Below are 18840 nucleotides of genomic sequence, written 5' to 3'. Positions count from 1 at the left end.
GGGTTAGCATTTGTATCACTAGGTAGACTTTCCGGTTTTCTTTCACCTATTAACCTTGCTAGGTTGCTCACTTCTTGTTCTAAATTTTGAATAGAAGCTTGTTGATTTCTAAATGCTTGAGCATTTTGTTCATTGGTTTGTTTCTGAGATGTGAAGAAATGAGTTTGAGAATCAACTAGCTTCGACATCATATCTTCTAAATTTGACTTTTAATCATCGGTTTGTGGTGGTTTGTTTTGAAAAATAGGTCTTTGCTGGTTGTAAGTATTTTTGGATACTTGTTGATTGCTAGGACCTTGTTGGTTGTTGTATGGAACATTTCGGTTATAATTCTGATTTTGATTGTAGATCGGTCTTGGCGGTTGATAATTATTCTGATAATTATTTCCAGGCCTTTGGTTTATGTATGAAACATTCTCTCTTTGTTCCATTGTTAGTTCAATATTGAGACAATCTTTTGTCAAATGTGGTCCTCCACACTGCTCACAACTAATTCGTATTGAGTGAATATCTTTAGTCATCTTTTCCATTCGTCTTTCGACAGCATCTATCTTTGCGAAAATGGAATCTAAGTCATGGCTTGAATCGGCTCTAGCTGCTTTAGATGATCTAACGATATCTTTTTCTTGGTGCCATTCATGTGAGTGGGAAGTAGTGTTATCAATAATTTTGTAAGCATCAGTTGCTGTTTTCTTCATAATGGAACCACCAGCTGCTATATCGAAGTCTTTCCTTGTAGTGATGTCGCATCCTTGGTAGAATCTTTGTACTATTTGACAGGTGTGTAAACCATGTTGCGGACATCCTCTTAATAATTTTCCAAATCTGGTCCACGCTTCATATAAAGTTTCATTTGGCTTTTGTGTAAACGTAACAATTTCTCCTTGAAGTCTCACGGCTTTAGATGCCGGAAAGAATTGTTTAAGAAATTTTTCAGCTAAAACATCCCATGTATCAATCGCCCCTTCAGGTAACGATTCTAACCAATCTTTGGCTTCTCCCTTTAAAGTCCAGGGAAATAACATGAGATATATCTGTTCATCCTCCACTTCTCTTATTTTAAATAGAGTACAGATCCTATTAAAAGTACGAAGATGTTCATTTGGATCTTCCTTCGGTGCACCACTAAATTGGCATTGATTAGTTACCATATGTAGGATTTGTCCCTTAATTTCATAATCTGGCGCATTAATGTCTAGTTGAGTAATTGCGTGACCTTGGCCAGTGCGTTTAGCTCCCATTTGGTCTTCCATACTTAGAGGTTCCAGATTTTCCATGATTGAATTTGTTGAATCTGAATCACTATAGGATTCTGATTTAATGGTTGGTTCCTCAACAATCTCTGTTTGAATGATTGGTGGTTCCGGAGGAAAGATTAATGGTTCAGGATCTCGAAATCGTCCCTAAATATTCTCCGGATTCTCAATTGTGAGGTCGGGTTCAAAAAATGGATTATCGGAAATTTGAATTGGAGTAATTGGTCGACTGGATGACGATTCTAAAGAAAAATCAACGGCGACAATATTTGCTAGATGTCTTGATCGAGTTACAGGTGGTGAACGTACAAAAGGTGGTGAACGTTTTGCTCGGTGCATTCACTGAATATCCTATTAGTAATAAAAATAAGAAAAATTATATAAGTTATCAAATTAATAGACTTTTCTGATTTTGCCCATGTTTTGAATAGCCAAAAGATGCAGCAGAGGGGCAGGATTCGTTTGGTCTCAATATAATTGAGTACTGTTTGGCTCCAATAACCCGGTCCACGTACAAATCCAACTATTACTACGAACCAGAAAATTTTGATGTCTATCAATTTAACCACTTAAAATAATTTTTCGTTAAAGTTTAAAGAAATTTAGAGAGAAAAAATAGAAAAAATCTAAGTCCTAAAAACTAGAGTGTCGAGAAATAAGAAAGAAAAATAGCGCGTCGAAAAACGTCGAAAAATAAAAGGCGTCGAAAAATAAAAATAAGAAAGTAGTGCGTCGAAACTTAAAAAAGAACTAAAAACTAAGAATTAAAAGTTGTGTCTAAAATATTAAAGCCTAAAAGAAAAGCTATATCTCAAATGGCAATAACTTAAAAAGGTACTAAAATTTAAAAACGGCGTCGCAAAATTCTAAAGCACCTAAATCTTAATCTAAAGAAAAAGCACTTAAGGGATTTTACGACAAAGCCTAAAAATCTAGAAGTAAAAATAACTATGGCAAAAACTATGACTTAAAACTAAATACGAGCGAAAAATACAAATATTACGCTAAAAGGAATAAAAAGAAACAAAATATAAAAAGATAAACTTAAAGTTGTAAAAAGTACAATTTTATAAAAATATTATTTTTATATTATTTATTTTATAAAACTATTAATTTTATAATCTATTAAAACTAATTAAACTAAATAATACAAATTAAATAAACTAGACTTAATCAATTAAAATACTAAAACCTAATTAGGGTTTAAATAATAATAATTAAAATATTCCCCGTAATTAATGCTGAATTAGGGTTAACTGTGGCGTGTCAGACACTCTCATGCGATCGCATGAGAATTTGCCTTCGAGCTCATGCGATCGCATGAGCTAGGGTTACGGGCCAGTCCTTGGGCTGCTACAGTACGGGCCGAGTAGTTTTTATATATTTTTTTTTCAGTTTTCTGTTTTAAATTATTGTTTTAAATAAATACAAAATATTTAAATAAAATTTATATTTTTACAAACTTAAAAATAAAGAAACTTTATAACACTTAAATATTTAACAAACTATTAAAAATATATAATTTTTTTTTTCTTTTTATATTTTTGAATATATTATTTAAAACGTATTTTTACAAAAGCGAATTTTTATAAAATTAAACTTAAAAATTAATAAAAATCTTTTTTTTATATAGCGTTGCGCTTCCGGCGTTTAAGCAGAATTGTCCCCGGCAGCGGCGCCAAAAATACTTGATGGTTCGAGGTGTACTAGGAAATAGTATTATTTTTACAACGAAATACTATTAAATACGATACAATTTTATACAAGATATTTATTTATTTATAGAATGGATATACCTAAACCTTGCTAAAACACTTATAGGCAGTGTACCTAATCATACAGTAGTGTAGTTTTTAGTAAGTCCGGTTCGTTCCACAGGGAATCTTTTAAACAAGCTTAACGCTATATTAGTTTTAAATTTATAAAAATACAAATATATATATAAGTAATATTATTATTATAAAAAGGGGATTTTTACCGTTTAATGACCGGTTTGTCAATTTTAAAACTTTAGTCGCAGTTAAAACCTAATGTAAAATATTAAATAAATAAAAGACTTAATTTAAAGCGTAAAATAAATAACGATAATGAAATTGCGATAAAAGTGCGATAATTAAAAAGCACGATAATTAAAAGTGCAATTAAATACAATGACAATAAATAAAAGTGCGATAATTAAAAGTGCAATTAAATATGAAATAAAGGAAATTAAATATGAAATAAAGGAATTATGCTTATTTAAACTTCCGTAATCATGATGTTCGACGTGTTGATTTTAGTTTATTCCCATGGGTTAATTGTCCTTTGTCCAGGATTATTCGATATGTCCATACGGATTTGTCCATAATAGTCCATCAGGCATAAATATAAAGTGCGAAAGTCTTCGTCAACTTATTCTTATTCCCGAAGTCAAATATTCCAACTAATTGGGGATTCGAATTGTAACAAGGTTTTAATACTTTGTTTAATGAATACACCAGGTTATCGACTGCGTGTAAACCAAGGTTTTACTACTTTGTTAACAATTACACCAATTACCCTTGAATGTAATCCACCCCTGTTTCAACAAGTCTATTAACTATTAATCCAGTTCCGTGTCCGGTAAAATGAACAATTATTGGTATTTATAGATATCCCGCCCACCGTACCCAGTCAAGCGTATGTGGTTATATATAAATACGTCAAATTATAAGTCTATATATTAATTTAACGAGGTATCATTTAGTTAATATAAAGCCCATTAATAGCCCATAGTCTAATTTCCACAAGTGTCGTTCTTTTGTCCAAACCCCAATTATAGTACAAAGCCCAATTACCCAATTTTAATATTTAGCCAAACATCATGATTACTTCGGCATTAAATAAGCATAATAATAGCTAAGCTACGAGACATTAAATTAAAAAGGTTGAACATAACTTACAATGATTAAAAATAGCGTAGCGTTACACGGACAGAATTTCGACTTACACCCTTACAACATTCGCTAACATACCCTTATTATTAGAATTAAAATTAAAATTAAAATTATAATTATAATATATATATATGTTTACGGATGAGTAAGAAGAAGAAAAGATGTGTAAATTTCGTCCAAAACTCGCGAACTTTATAGGACCAGGCCTGGATTTCAGGGTCATGCGATCGCATGGCTTTTGTGCCTCCAGGCCATGCGATCGCATGGTGGTAGGTAACAACTCACATGATTTTTGTTTCTTTGCTTGTCGACGTTTTAATAAATAAATATAATATATAAATAATTATAAGAATTATTTAAATATTATATTATATTTATGTGCATAGTTGAATTGTAATTTTTAGTCCGTTGCGTCGAGCGTTGAGAGTTGACTTTGGTCCCGGTTCCGGATTTTCGAACATCCTTGCGTATAATTTAATATCTTGCACTTTGCGTTTCGCGTCTTGTACTCTTGTAATTTTGAGACGTTTCTTATCAATAATTGGAACCACTTTGATTGTACTTTGTACTTTTGAGCTTTTTGGTCGTTTGCGTCTTCAATTCGTCGAATCTGTCTTTTTTCTTCACCTTTTATTATTTAAACGAATATCACTTGTAAATAGAACAATTGCAACTAAAAGCTTGTCTTTCTTGAGGGATAATGCTATGAAATATATGTTCGTTTTTAGCATTATCAGCAACTCATACCCAAAAATCATAATCGCGAATATACAAATTGAATTAAAACTTGTATTTTAATTATAAACTACCTGTGTTTGTAACGTTAGATTAACAGAAGAAGAAAAAAAATTAAATAAAAAAAATAAAAGCTGCTGCTTCTGTTTCGTTAAAAAAAATTAAAACTCAAATCTTGAACTAAAAATCTTGAACGTTTTAGGTTACGCTTACTAAATGAAATAAGTTTAATTTCGTTCCTAGAAACTATTAGAATCAACAATTTAACTTGAATCATCATAGGAAACTCGAATTCGATGGAAAACAAAAGTTGACTTTTTTGATAAACAAACTTTGACTCCAAAATTGTAGCTTGATATAAAGAATTAGGGGATGAAACTTTGCAGAAAGATCAAGCAACAGATTCCTAATAATCCTACATTTAAGGATTTTGAATTTTTATACGAAATTGGGCTCTTGATAAACTGGTCACGAACAGAGGTCTTCATGGCTTCTGTTTTTGTTTAATTTGATAAGTAGAGCTGTTAATGAATTGTGTAATAGATAGAGTTAGTAGAAAAATAATTGAATTACTTGACAGCTTGCATTCGATTGTTATATGGAACTTGTGGGTGTCGACATGATTTTCCCCTACAACAAGGACAACAAATAAATAATAAAAAATAAAATAAAAGTAGAATGTGATTGTTAACTAAATTTGGTTGTGTATGCGTAATGAAATTGACTGGAAACAATATTAGAGACAGAATCATATATCAATAATAGCCAGATGGTGATAGGAAGCAAAAAGCGTGTGATATAGCTGTATATGTATTTTTATATGTAATTATATATCTAGTTAATATTAATAATTATTAATATATTAATGAATATAATATTATTTATAATAATAATATTGCTAATAATAATAATAGTAAAATAATAATAATAATAATATCTCTACTAAATAAGATAGGTTATATATTTCAAGTAGGGATACAATTAATAATTTTTGATAACACTGATATAACTATAATAATACAGAGATGATAAAATTAGTAAATTTAATAATAACTAATAATAATCTTTATATCAATAATAAAAATCTCATTTATTAATATTATTAATAATAATAATAATATGAATAATAATAATATAACTTATACATGTCAAATTTTATATATATGTATATTTATATCTCATATTAGAATTAATAATATTAAAAATACAAATATTAATATTAGTATTAACCTTAGTAATATTAATGAAAGTAATATTGATATATCATTTATATTCAATCTTGTAATTTCAAATAATGTAATTAACTTTACATTTCACTACTTAGATAATACATATTCTATAAAACAATATATTAGAAAATTTAATATTTATATATATTATATATATTACTATATTCATATAATATTAATTGTGTACATAATTCATATACATATATATCTATATATATTTATTTTAATAACATCTTAATTATTTTGTATATTGCTTTACACATTTACTTCAGATGATTGAATGGTATTATATTCATTAAATTTTATTTAAATTATTATCTACATATTTAATTACACATAATTGTTCGTGAATCGTCGGGAATAGTCAAAGGTTAAATGATTAGATGAATATAGATTTCAAAACTTTCGAGATTCAACATTACATATTTTGCTTATCGTGTCGGAACCATATCAAGATTAAAGTTTAAATTTGATCGAAAATTTCCGGGTCATCACATTTTCCACCATAAATCGTATGGGGTTTCATCTCTTTTCTTTTGAAGTATCTTATTTAAAAGATAGTTTGCCGATAGGATGACATCCCCTCACATTTACTGGCTTACACCAGAACTTACCAACATGGCATTCACCATATCTTTTAAGGTTTTTTTTTTTTCCATTCAATAGTCTCATTCGATTGGGGTGAGTAAGGTGCAGTGAATTCATGTCTAATGCCATTTTGTGAACAAAAAACAGCTAAAGGTGCGACATATTCACCACCTTTATCACTACGAATAAACTTGATTTTCCGTTCAAGTTATTCTCAACGTCGTTTTTATAAGCAATAAACTTCTCAATTCCTTCTTTTTTACTTTTCAACAAGTAAACATCACAATACTTCGTGTTATCATCGAAAAACGTAATGAAGTACTTGTTACCATTCCTCGTTGAAATGGATTTCAAATCACACACATCGGCTGGACCATATCAAGGGTTCTGGTTATTCGTTCAACCCAAGATGATCTCGTTAATTTGGCTTTAACCCAAGTTTCACATTTATAGGGCACATTCGCTCTTGGTCAACATGACCTTTTGAACATACTTTCTATTATTTTTTTAAAACGCCAAAGTTGTTCAACAACCACCCGGACACTAGATTCCTTACGAATTTTAGGAACATACAACATATTATTCAATGTGAGTTCCTATCCAGGTCCATTACGTGAAATGAACTAATTTAGGTTTTTAACCCAAATACACGTTTCATTTTACCGTGAACAAACTGAGTTAAACCAAACATGTTTCAACTCAGCTAGGTTAAACCAATCATGTTTCAACCAAATAGGTAAACCAAGCAGGTTTCAACCTAAACGGGTAAACCGAATAGGTTTAAACCCAACCACGTAAACCAAACACGTTTCAATGCAAAAATGTTTCATCCAAACGGTTAAACTATATCGTTTAACACAAACGGTTAAACTAAACCGTTTAACACAAACGAATAAACTAATCCGTTTAACACAAATGATTAAACCAAACAGGTTTAAAACCAGTCTCGAATATTGTTTGAAAACATTATGAAAAACAGTCCGAAAGCAATCCGAAAATGGCCTGAAAACATTTCGAAAAACCTGATTAAAGTCATGTTCAAAAACAGTCCGACAACCGTTTGAATACATGGTATATAACGAATCGACCATGTCATTCAAGACATAGTTGCAGCACAAGGAATCTGAATGATTCCAAGCCTGAACCTGCGATCCCAATTTGAGCATCCCGTTCCCTTCAGCAACTTGGGAAGCAGTTCATTCAAGAACCTCACAAGGTTCAGCGTGGTTAGATAAAAGAACATCCTTTTTTTTATCAACGCTTAAAGTTTACCCAAGTGAACTTCTCAGGTCTTTCTGCCTGATTAAGAACCGCATCATGTTCCCATCATCAACTTAGAAAGCAGTTCAGTGGAGAACCCTGAAAGGTTCAGCGTGGTCAGATAAAAAAAAATCTTTTATTACCAACGCTTAAAGTTCACACACGTGAACTTTTCAGGTTCTCCGCATGATCTGAATTCAACACCGAATTAAACAACAAAATTTGCAACAAACTATAATTCACGTAATATAAAAATGCAAAGTTTGATCAAGTATCACTTAGTTAATATAGTAATATAAAAATGCAAATTTTGACCAAGTATCACTTAGTTAATATAAGCAACATCCCGATATATTTAATTCATGTTATGCCAATTAATATAAAGTAATACTCCGTAATTCAATACGTGTGATAGAAATAAATCATAACAAGAGTCCATGATCCATAATTCAAAGTCCGCAACCAAAACAAATCATGATGCATATACGAATTATATAGGTCGTTTTGATTCCTTATTAGTCGCACTATTTTGGCTTCATCTAATCAAATGACACATTGATAAAAATAATAGCATGTGTCTAAATATTATGCACATAGACATTAATATTAATATATCTATATCTAATATACAAGTCAAATACACATGATGAAACGTATAAATTTAAACGGAGCATTTGTGTAATCAAAAGTCCAAAAATTTATTAATAGAAAATCGCAGAATAAGACGGGATCCATTATACGTTTAATCTGTAAACTAATCAACATACCATATCTCATTTAAGTTTTAGTAAATATAAATATTCGGCTGAAAAATCCAATTGCATTCATATTACAGTTTTATATATTAGAACATATATGCTATAAAATAAATATATATCCGCATACATTATCATGTAGCAATAAAACTAAAAGTAGCAGCAAAAACGTTTCGACTCAGTTTCGTACAACCAAAAAAAAATCAATTTCGTGAACACAAATCTGTTTAAGCTTGTAGGAAATATGTATACGAAACAGAAACAATTATACGTATCATCAGAAACGTAACAATCAGATAGCAAATATATATAATAAATAATCATAATAAGAATGAAAAGATAGAACGATCTAATCGAATTAAAGGTTGAACCGGGCTTGTGTTTGACACAATTCCCTTAAACAGATTCTTCGTCTGTTCCCAGGGGACACCGGTCCGAAGCAGCTACTGCCGGACTTGAACATATGCCTGAAAAGGTTGCCAATAAGCCTAGTACACGATTAAGCTTACAAATGAACTTGTGTGTGTGTGTTCTCAGTAGAGCTTTTCTATTTCTCTCATCTACAGCTCTCTAAATCATTAGAAAACCTGAAGAGAATTGTCCATATTTATATAGATGGAGGAGGGATGATCAAAGGACTTCTTTAATGACCATAAACCATAGTTTTAATTTTATTAATAAAATAGAAGTTAAAAACTTATAAGTTGCATCATAATAAATGGTCATATTTAGTTACAACAAATGATATTTAATTTGTACATTTACTTAGCAAAACAATCAATTTCAATTCAAACCTTATAGTTTTCCAACAGTATTTTATTGTGTTTAGTTTGTAAAATTATTTCGTGGCTAATGATCATGTCGTTGAAGCGCAACTCAAGTCGAATTAAAAGGTATAACCCGTCAAAGATTTAAATGTTATTTTACATCTCCGCGTTTCGCTATGGAATTGTCGACTTTTAAAAATTTAACGCAAAATCAACGTGTATAAAAAGTACCTCAAATATTTATCGTTTTTTAAAAAGCGTCCTTTTTGTCTATAGTTAGTGACATCGTGTTCCTAAAATTATTTCGAGTTTAACGACGTTTTCAGAAAAATTTAGCTCGTTGCGAGTGAGAAGATATGACCCGTTGGATATTTGGGTGGATTTTAGTTAAGATTTTTTATGAAAATGGTTATTTGACACTTTACGCCCTGTTTGGGGGGTCGGTTTTAATTTTTGAACAAAGGTTGGGGACTTTACTTGCGAAAAGGGAAAAAAAGTGAAAAAAGGGAAGAAAAAAAATGTGAAAGGACGAAAATAACTACTATTCGTCATTTTTGTCTAATAGTTAATATGGTAATGATGAAAGGCAAATTTGGGGGAATCATGGACTTATTTTATGTTAAATAATGGTGCCAAAATTCCATCCATAGGGCTTGAAACTTGGCAAAGTGGTGGTAATTTTTGTGTCGAAGCGGTTAAAACCGCGTTATCGGTTGGATATCGTCACATAGATTGTGCACACTTATATGGAAATGAAGCTGAAGTTGGTGAAGCTTTAACTCAAAGTTATATTGTACGATGAATTCGTTTAATAATGTGATGACCCGGAAATTTTTGACCAAATTTAAACTTAATCTTTGTATGATTAACATTTCGGACACAATAAGCAAAGTCTGTAAAACTGAATCTCAAAATTTTTGAACTACTTTTATATATTTAAATACCCTTCGGTTGTTTTCGACGATTCGCGAACAATTATATGTAAATAGATACATATATACTATAACTTGAAAATGTAACGATGTATTAATTGTTTGATACCGTACATTAAACTTATTGGTTTAAATATCTATTTGAATATATATGATAAGTTGAAATATTTATTATTAAAATTAATTATGAATAACTTCCAATGTGTATTTAAAAACTGATTTATGTATATTAAAAAGATATATACATATATATAATTTCAAGTTATTTAGTAAACGATAGTAACATTCATTTATTGATTCGATTGATATTTAGATAAGTTAACTAAAGCGTTTAAGATGAACCAGTAAAACACTAATTCGCAACAGTATTTTCAAATTGCTACAGTACCCAAAATGCTACATTGTCTTCGAAAATCACTATTTGCTACAGTGAAATTGACTTTGCTACAGTGAAATTGGCTTTGCTACAGTAAACATTATTTCAAAATATATATATATATATACTACGAGACGATGATTTATAGAAGTAAATAACCAAAACACTTAATTGATTAAAGCTACACTTAGAGTGACATAGTTATCAATGATTAAGTTTATATTTTGACAAAGGAACGAGTCAGGAAACGAAAAGTACTAGTTTTCTCAGCGTACGAAAGGGCATTCGAAAAACCGAAACCGGGACATAAGTCGAGTGACAACGTACGACTTATCGGAACAAAAATTACAAGTCAACTATGCATGTGAATTTAATATAATATATAATTAATTATATAAATTAAATATATTATATATATTATATTAAATTATGTCGACGAGCTAAATTACAAAAATATGTGAGCTGGAAAAACGGGCCATGCGATCGCATGGCAAATGGCCTTCAGAACCATGCGATCGCATGGGGTCTGAATTCAGGCCACACCTATAAAAGCTCGAGCATATATGTTTCTGATTCATTCCATTACTCCGTATTTATTTACTTATTATATTATTATTATTATTATTATTATTATTATTATTATTATTATTATTATTATTATTATTATTATTATTATTATTATTATTATTATTAAGAATATTAATAATATTAAATCTTATTATTATTAATATTATTCTTATTATTAGTATTACACATAAAATACTACGACGAGGTTTTGCTCGAATAAATTCAAAACAAGTTTTATGAGCGGGATAAAGCTAAGAAAATTATGGGTTATTGCCAAGGAGGTTATGGGTAATGTTCGGGGGTATATTTGTGAATCAAATCTAGTGTTTATCATCTCCGTTACTTCTACGTACCTTCCTACAATATTAAATCACAATATTGATATGTAAACATTTATATCTTATCTATTATATATTAATAGTGTATCCATGTCTAGTGCTCGAATATATATTTATACATACTTGTATACTAAATTTCGTCGTTAAACAGTTTATAATGAATCACGAGTTAAATACATATATTACTGGTAAAAGGTATATGATATACATGTTTTCGGAAAGCTGGCGAAAAATCAATAAGTTTTCATTTAGATATCGAATAAATTCGATGAACGGGTTAAAAGATATGATCAACTGAATTATGATTGACGTTAATTGAAATTGCTTTTGAATCTGCAATTAAGATTTAAACAACTTGTTTACGAGATTGATAAATTGGATTTTTGAATATTACCAACTGAGTAAATGAATCCTTATATAAGGTACGTCTCGTTTTGTTAAACAACTGTCAAAATTGACTTTTTGAAACGACTTTGGATAACTTTTGTATGTCGATCTCGAGCATTAGGATTGTGATACAATATGACCTGACCTAGCTTGATAGACATTTATTAACCAACATTTGTTCTCTAGGTTGAGATCTACGGTTATTTGGTAATCCGAGTTTCGATCACATTTTGGTGAACGACTTTATATGCTGCTAAGGTGAGTTTCATTGATTCCTTTTTAATTGCTTTTGCAATATATATTTTTAGGCTGAGAATACATGCACTTTATTTTAAACGCAATGGATACAAGTACATACTAAATTCTACACTGAGTTTGAACAGAAAATCCCTTAGCTTTGGTAACTGTTAACTGCCAGTTATAAGAACTGGTGGGCGCGAGTAGTAGTATATGGATCCATAGGGCTTGATATCCCCATCCGAGCTAGAGCACTAGCCTTTTAACGGACGTATGCTATTTGAGAAGCGTACACGTTGGTTTGCGTGTATTATTAAGATGATTATACAAAGGGTACAAATTATATATACGTTAAGTTTAGTTACCAGGGTGCTCAATTTCGTAGAATATTTTGATAAACGTTTCTGGATTGAACAACTGAAATCTTGTGATCTACCTTTATATACAGATTATGCGCAACATTAAAACTATGAACTCACCAACCTTTGTGTTGACACTTTTAAGCATGTTTATTCTCAGGTTTCTAGAAGTCTTCCGCTGTTTGCTTATATGTGATATAAGCTATGTGCATGGAGTCATACATGCTTTATTCAAGAAAACTTTGCATTCACAAAATCATCACCGTGTATCTTATTTTGACTTCATTGTCAACGGATGTATTATGGTAAACTATTATTTATGGTGATTGTCTATATGTAGAAATCATCAAACGTTGAAAACCTTAGAAATTGATATTCATATATTGTGTACCTTTTGAAAAGAATGCAATGTTTACAAAACGTATCATATAGAGGTCAAATACCTCGCAATGAAATCAATGAATGACGTGTTCGTCCATATGGATTTGGAGCGATCGTCACAAATAAGATTGAGAATTCTGTTAGAGTTTCGCTTAAGAATCTCGGTGTGTCGTATTTAGATCTTTATTTAATGCATTGGCCAGAGAGTTTGGCGTTTGGTGATGCTACTGATCCACCTGCGAATTCGGGGTCTGAATATCGACAGTTTTTCAGTAAGTTGAAAATGGCGTGGAAAACAATGAAACATCTGGTTGAATTAGGTCTCATTCAGGCTATTGGAGTGAGTAATTTTGATATACAACAGATGAAAGAACTACTCAAGTTTGCAAAAATTGTGCCTGCAGTTAATCAGGTTGGTTTCACCAAAGGGCCCTTGACCTAGCGGTATGAGAAGAACCCTTCAATTACTAGGTTGTGGGTTCAAGCCTCATTTGAGTCAGTGAGATGTAAATATTCGTAGTTTCGTTGGTAGATTGTAGGTTTGCCTTTCAAAAAAAAAAAAAAAAAAATCAGGTTGGTTTCATTTTTTGGTTTATTTGTACAATTATTCATCTTGTATCGTTAATGAACATAATGGAAAACGTATATCTTGTTGTCGAAAGAGCTTGCAGTTTTCATGATAATGTCATATAAGTAACAAATGTCCGGAAAACGAACAAATTTTCTGGACAACAATATATTTCGAAGTGGTGTGATATTAAATTATATCGATAGGCAGTGGCGAAGATACTTGGGGGCAAGAGGGCGCCCGCCCCAAGTGGATTTTTTTTTAGTGTTAAAATTTTGGGTTTTTTCGACTTTGCCCCTGGTGAATTTTTTTTTATGCCCCAAAACCAACATATGTTGCCCCAAAACCTTTGAATTTTGCCCAAAATTCTCCAACTTTTGCTCCAAAACTTCAAATTTTGCCCAAAAACCTTCAACTTTTACCCAAAAACCTTCATAATTTCCCCAAAAACATCAATTTTTTGTCCCAAAACCTCCATATTTTGTCCAAAAAAATTTGCTACGGTTTTTAAATTCTTTTTGCCCCCGGTAAAAAAAATCCTAGTTGCGCCACTGTCGATAGGATGTTAAAATAGTAAGGTGCTATTTTTTCAGAGTTTTTTTTAATGAAAATCTGTGGACCATTTATGTAGAGAAGGTGTGGCCTAAATGTCTTAATGATGAATAGTATAGTGAAGATTCTTTGTTGTTATGTCTGCAGAATAACTTAACCCTGTCTGCAACACTAAGAAGCATATTGCTAAGTTAACTTCCAGACATAGTAAGACATTATTTTATCTTATGTCTTCAAAAAAATAAACAGTCTAAAGTACAAATGTCTAACAATACATAAGACATAATAAAATATGCACACTAAAAAACAAACAACACCTAACATTTGTGCTTAACTCATTGGTGTATATGTGTTTCAGTTCAAACTATGCAATAGAATTACCCACCTTGCCCCATAGTGGAAAGTAACGCGTTCCAACCGGAGACCCATTTCAATAATTTGGCACCTTTAAAGTTTTTCAAGCTATGGCATTCGAGACCCATTGACATTAGTTAATATCTAAGGTTTGTTTATGGATTTGCAGTTGGAGTTGCATCCATTTTGGAGGCAAGATGAGCTTGTGAAATTCTGTCAATCAAAATTCATACACGTATCTGCTCACACACCGTTGACACCATTAACTGTGCTCTTAAACCATCTGAACGTGGATCGAGTGAGGAAGATGAACCTGGAACACCTCGTATATCTTTTAGACGGTCAAGGTCGGTTCACAGCCTAATGTTGAATTTTTCTGTAGTTGGAGAGATAGCAGACAGACATAAAAAGACTCCCGAACAGGTATCCTTTACCAAATTGTGTTTTCATAAGTTAGATCTTTTATTGTACAATTACATATACTACTTTGATGTAGGTTATTTTGAGTTGGGGTATCCAAAGAGGGACAAGTGTGCTTCCAAGTAGTGTAAAGCCTGAGAGGATAAGGAAAAACAGAGACATTTTTAGCTGGAGTTTATCCGATGATTAGTACCGTCGGTTGAACCAGATAGAGCCACAAGTATGTCTGTTCTAAAACGGTCCATTGGATACTATTTCAGAGGACAATGGTTCTGTTTTTGGATGTGGTCCGCTTCAAGCTGTTGATGAATATGAAGATGATGTTGAGTTTAACTCATGATGCTTGTTATTTAAATGCATAAACATAATGATTTTGTAATATCATTGTAATGTAATATTATGTCTATGGGGGTGATAAGTAAGTAGTAGCGTCATTGAAATCTTGATGCTGGTTTTTGTTTTTTCTTTGGATCAAAGTGTGTTATGAAGATGTGTTATCTACAAAAGTTTGCTTGGAACAATATTCATATTGGGCCGTTCTTCATATTTAATTTTAGACTTTTTTTTTTTTTGCCGTTGATCCCTCCATTATACACCAAATACTGAACAGCATCCTTTTCGTTTTTTTTCTGCTTACAGCATCCCTTTATTTTACAAATTTGTGTTTCAGTGTCCCTCCGTCAACCAAAAGTTAAGTCATGACATGTGTGATGTTGTGCGAGGTGTATACGAAATAGTTATATTTTTATTGCGAAATACTATTAAATACGATACAATTTTACACAAGTTATTTATTTATTATTACAGTGGATATACCTAAACTTTGCTACAACACTATAGGCAGTGTACATAATCGTAAAGTAGTGTAGTTTTTAGTAAGTCCGGTTCGATCCGCAGGGAGCTAGCCAAGTTTAACGCTATATTTTTAAACTATATATATATAAATGGGGGTTTTACCATTTAGTGATCGGTTTGTCGATTTTATGTCTTAAGTCACAATTAAAACCTAATGTAAAAAATATTCAATAAATATAACTTAATTTAAAGCGTAAAGTAAATGACGATAATAAAATTGCGATAAATAAAAGTGCGATAATTAAAATGACGATAAATAAAATTGCAGTAAATAAAAGTGCGATGAGATATAATATAAAGGAATTATGCTTATTTAAACTTCCGTAACCATGATGTTTGACGTGTTGATTTTAATTTATTACCATGGGTTAATTGTCCTTTGTCCTGGATTATTCAATATGTCCATACGGTTTTTGTCCATAACAGTCCATCAGTCATAAATATAAAGTGCGAGTGTCCTCGTCAAATTATCCTTATGCCCGAAGTCAAATATTTCAACTAATTGGGGACTTAAACTGTAATAAGGTCTTAATACTTTGTTAATGATTACACCAGGATATCGACTGCGTGCAATCCAAGGTTTTAATACTTTATTAACAATTACACCAAGTGTCCTTGTATGTAATTCACCCCTGTTTTAATGAGTCCATTGACTATTAATTCATTCCCGTGTCCGGTTAAATGAACGATTATTAGTACTTATAAATATCCCGATCGAGTGTATATGGTTATTTATAGATACGTCAAATTGTAAATCTCTATAGTAAATTAACGAACTATCATTCAGTTAAACAAATATAAAGCCCATTAATAGTCCATAGTCCAATTTCTACAAGTGTCGGTCTTTTGTCCAAACCCCAATTATGGTACAAAGCCCAATTACCCCGTCTTTAATATTTAGCCCCACATCATGATTACTTCGGCTTAAATAAGCATAATAATAACTTAGCTACGAGACATTAATTTAAAAAGGTTGAACATAACTTACAATGAGTATTAATCGCGCAGTGTTACACGGACAGAATTTCGACTTACAAACTTACAACATTCGCCACTATAACCTTATTATTATTAACTTAAAATTATAATTAAAATATATATATATATATATATATATATATATATATATATATATATATATATATATATATATATATATATATGTATATATATATATATATATTTTAATTATAATATATATATATATATATATATATATATATATATATATGTATATATATATATATATTTTATTATTATGCTTACTTCGGCTTAAATAAGCATAATAATAACTTAGCTACGAGACATTAATTTAAAAAGGTTGAACATAACTTACAATGAGTATTAATCGCGCAGTGTTACACGGACAGAATTTCGACTTACAAACTTACAACATTCGCCACTATAACCTTATTATTATTAACTTAAAATTATAATTAAAATATATATATATATATATATATATATATATATATATATATATATATATATATATATATATATATATATATATATATATATATATCAGAGAGTGAGAGAGATTGAATATTGTGTAAATAAATCGGCCAGAATTCGTGAACTTTGTAGGACTTGGCCTGCTATAGGAAGCCATGTGACCGCATGGTTTTTGTGTGTCCAGGCCATGCTATCGCATGGCCAGCTGGATCAGACCACATCCTCTTGTTTGCTAGTTTGCCGACGGTTTTTAATATATAATATAATATATATATAATTTTAAGAATTATTTATATATTATATTATATTCATGTGCATAGTTGACTTGTCATTTTAGCTCCGTTGCGTCGCGCGTTGATAGTTGGCTCAGGTCCCGGTTCCGGATTTTCGAACGTCCTTGCGTACTATTTAATATCCTGTACTTTGCGTTTTGCGGCTTGTACTCTTGTAACTTTTAGACGTTTCTTATCAATAATTTGAACCACTTGGATTGTACTTTGTACTTTTTAGCGTTTTGGTCGTTTGCGTCTTCAAATCATCGAATCTGTCTTTTGTCTTCACCTTTTATTATTTAGACGAATATCACTTGTAAATAGAACAATTGCAACCAAAAGTTTGTCTTTCTTGAGGGATAATGCTATGAAATATATGTTCGTTTTTAGCATTATCAACGTGCCTTGCATGTGAGGGTAATTTCGTCTTTTTACGTTTCTTCTTCAACTGAATCTGGAACCTGCAAAGGTTTATTTATTTATTTTTTTTTTTGAACGGCAAATTATATTAAAGAAAAACCCAAATGATACAAAATGTTCTCACAGGATAGAAACATAACGATACTGAGCTAGAATCCTATGTCTACATCAAAAACACACAATTACAACATAAAATTATAGGAAAAGAACTTGTGGATTACATAACCAAATCGAGCCACTCAAGCTTTTTAACTTTGCAAAGGTTTATTTAATTCATCTCATCTTCATCAAGCTCCATGAACAGCTAGAACATTGAATCTGCCATACTCAAAATCAAGTCTCAAAATCAATTATAACCTCTTCCTTTACTAGCGTATTAAACTTTTTGTGAAGATCTTAACACCCAAACATCAATAATCGACAAAAATCAGGAAGAACGGCTATGGCGGTTGCATACAAGCTTGATTCGAATTCAAGCTTGATTCTTTGTGTTTGAATCTAAAAATTTGTAGAAAGCTTCACTAAGTGAATTAGAGCACTTCTGCATTTATAGATTTCGCCAAATACTTCGACCGTCTGTTTTATTTTTGAGTTTAGATCCAAAAACATCAGGTGTTCAACCTTTATGGGTTTAAATAATACCACAAAGGTAGGCTTAAAATTAATTTAAATATATAAATATGTATCTTTCCATCACGAATCATATTTACAAAAAGGATTGTATCTTACAACTTCAAATTATAGACGAATGAATGATAATTGCAATTTTGATGTGTATAAGTTTGAGTCGTTGATGGGTTTTAGTGCAAGATAAATTCTGATGTTTCTACATGTTGATTTTATTTTGATTCAAAGTGGATGG

General features: G+C 30.9%; 1 pseudogene; it reads left to right on the top strand.

Annotated features, from left to right (window-relative positions):
- Positions 1-9201: 9201 nt before the first annotated feature.
- On the top strand, positions 9202-15419 carry LOC139900634 (aldo-keto reductase family 4 member C10-like; annotated as a pseudogene).
- Positions 15420-18840: the final 3421 nt, after the last annotated feature.

This window comes from Rutidosis leptorrhynchoides, chromosome 3, assembly GCF_046630445.1.
Source record: "Rutidosis leptorrhynchoides isolate AG116_Rl617_1_P2 chromosome 3, CSIRO_AGI_Rlap_v1, whole genome shotgun sequence".
NCBI classification, from domain to species: Eukaryota; Viridiplantae; Streptophyta; class Magnoliopsida; order Asterales; family Asteraceae; genus Rutidosis; species Rutidosis leptorrhynchoides.
The sequence above is the reverse complement of the archived record's forward strand: the minus strand, read 5'-3'. Positions and strand labels throughout refer to the sequence as shown.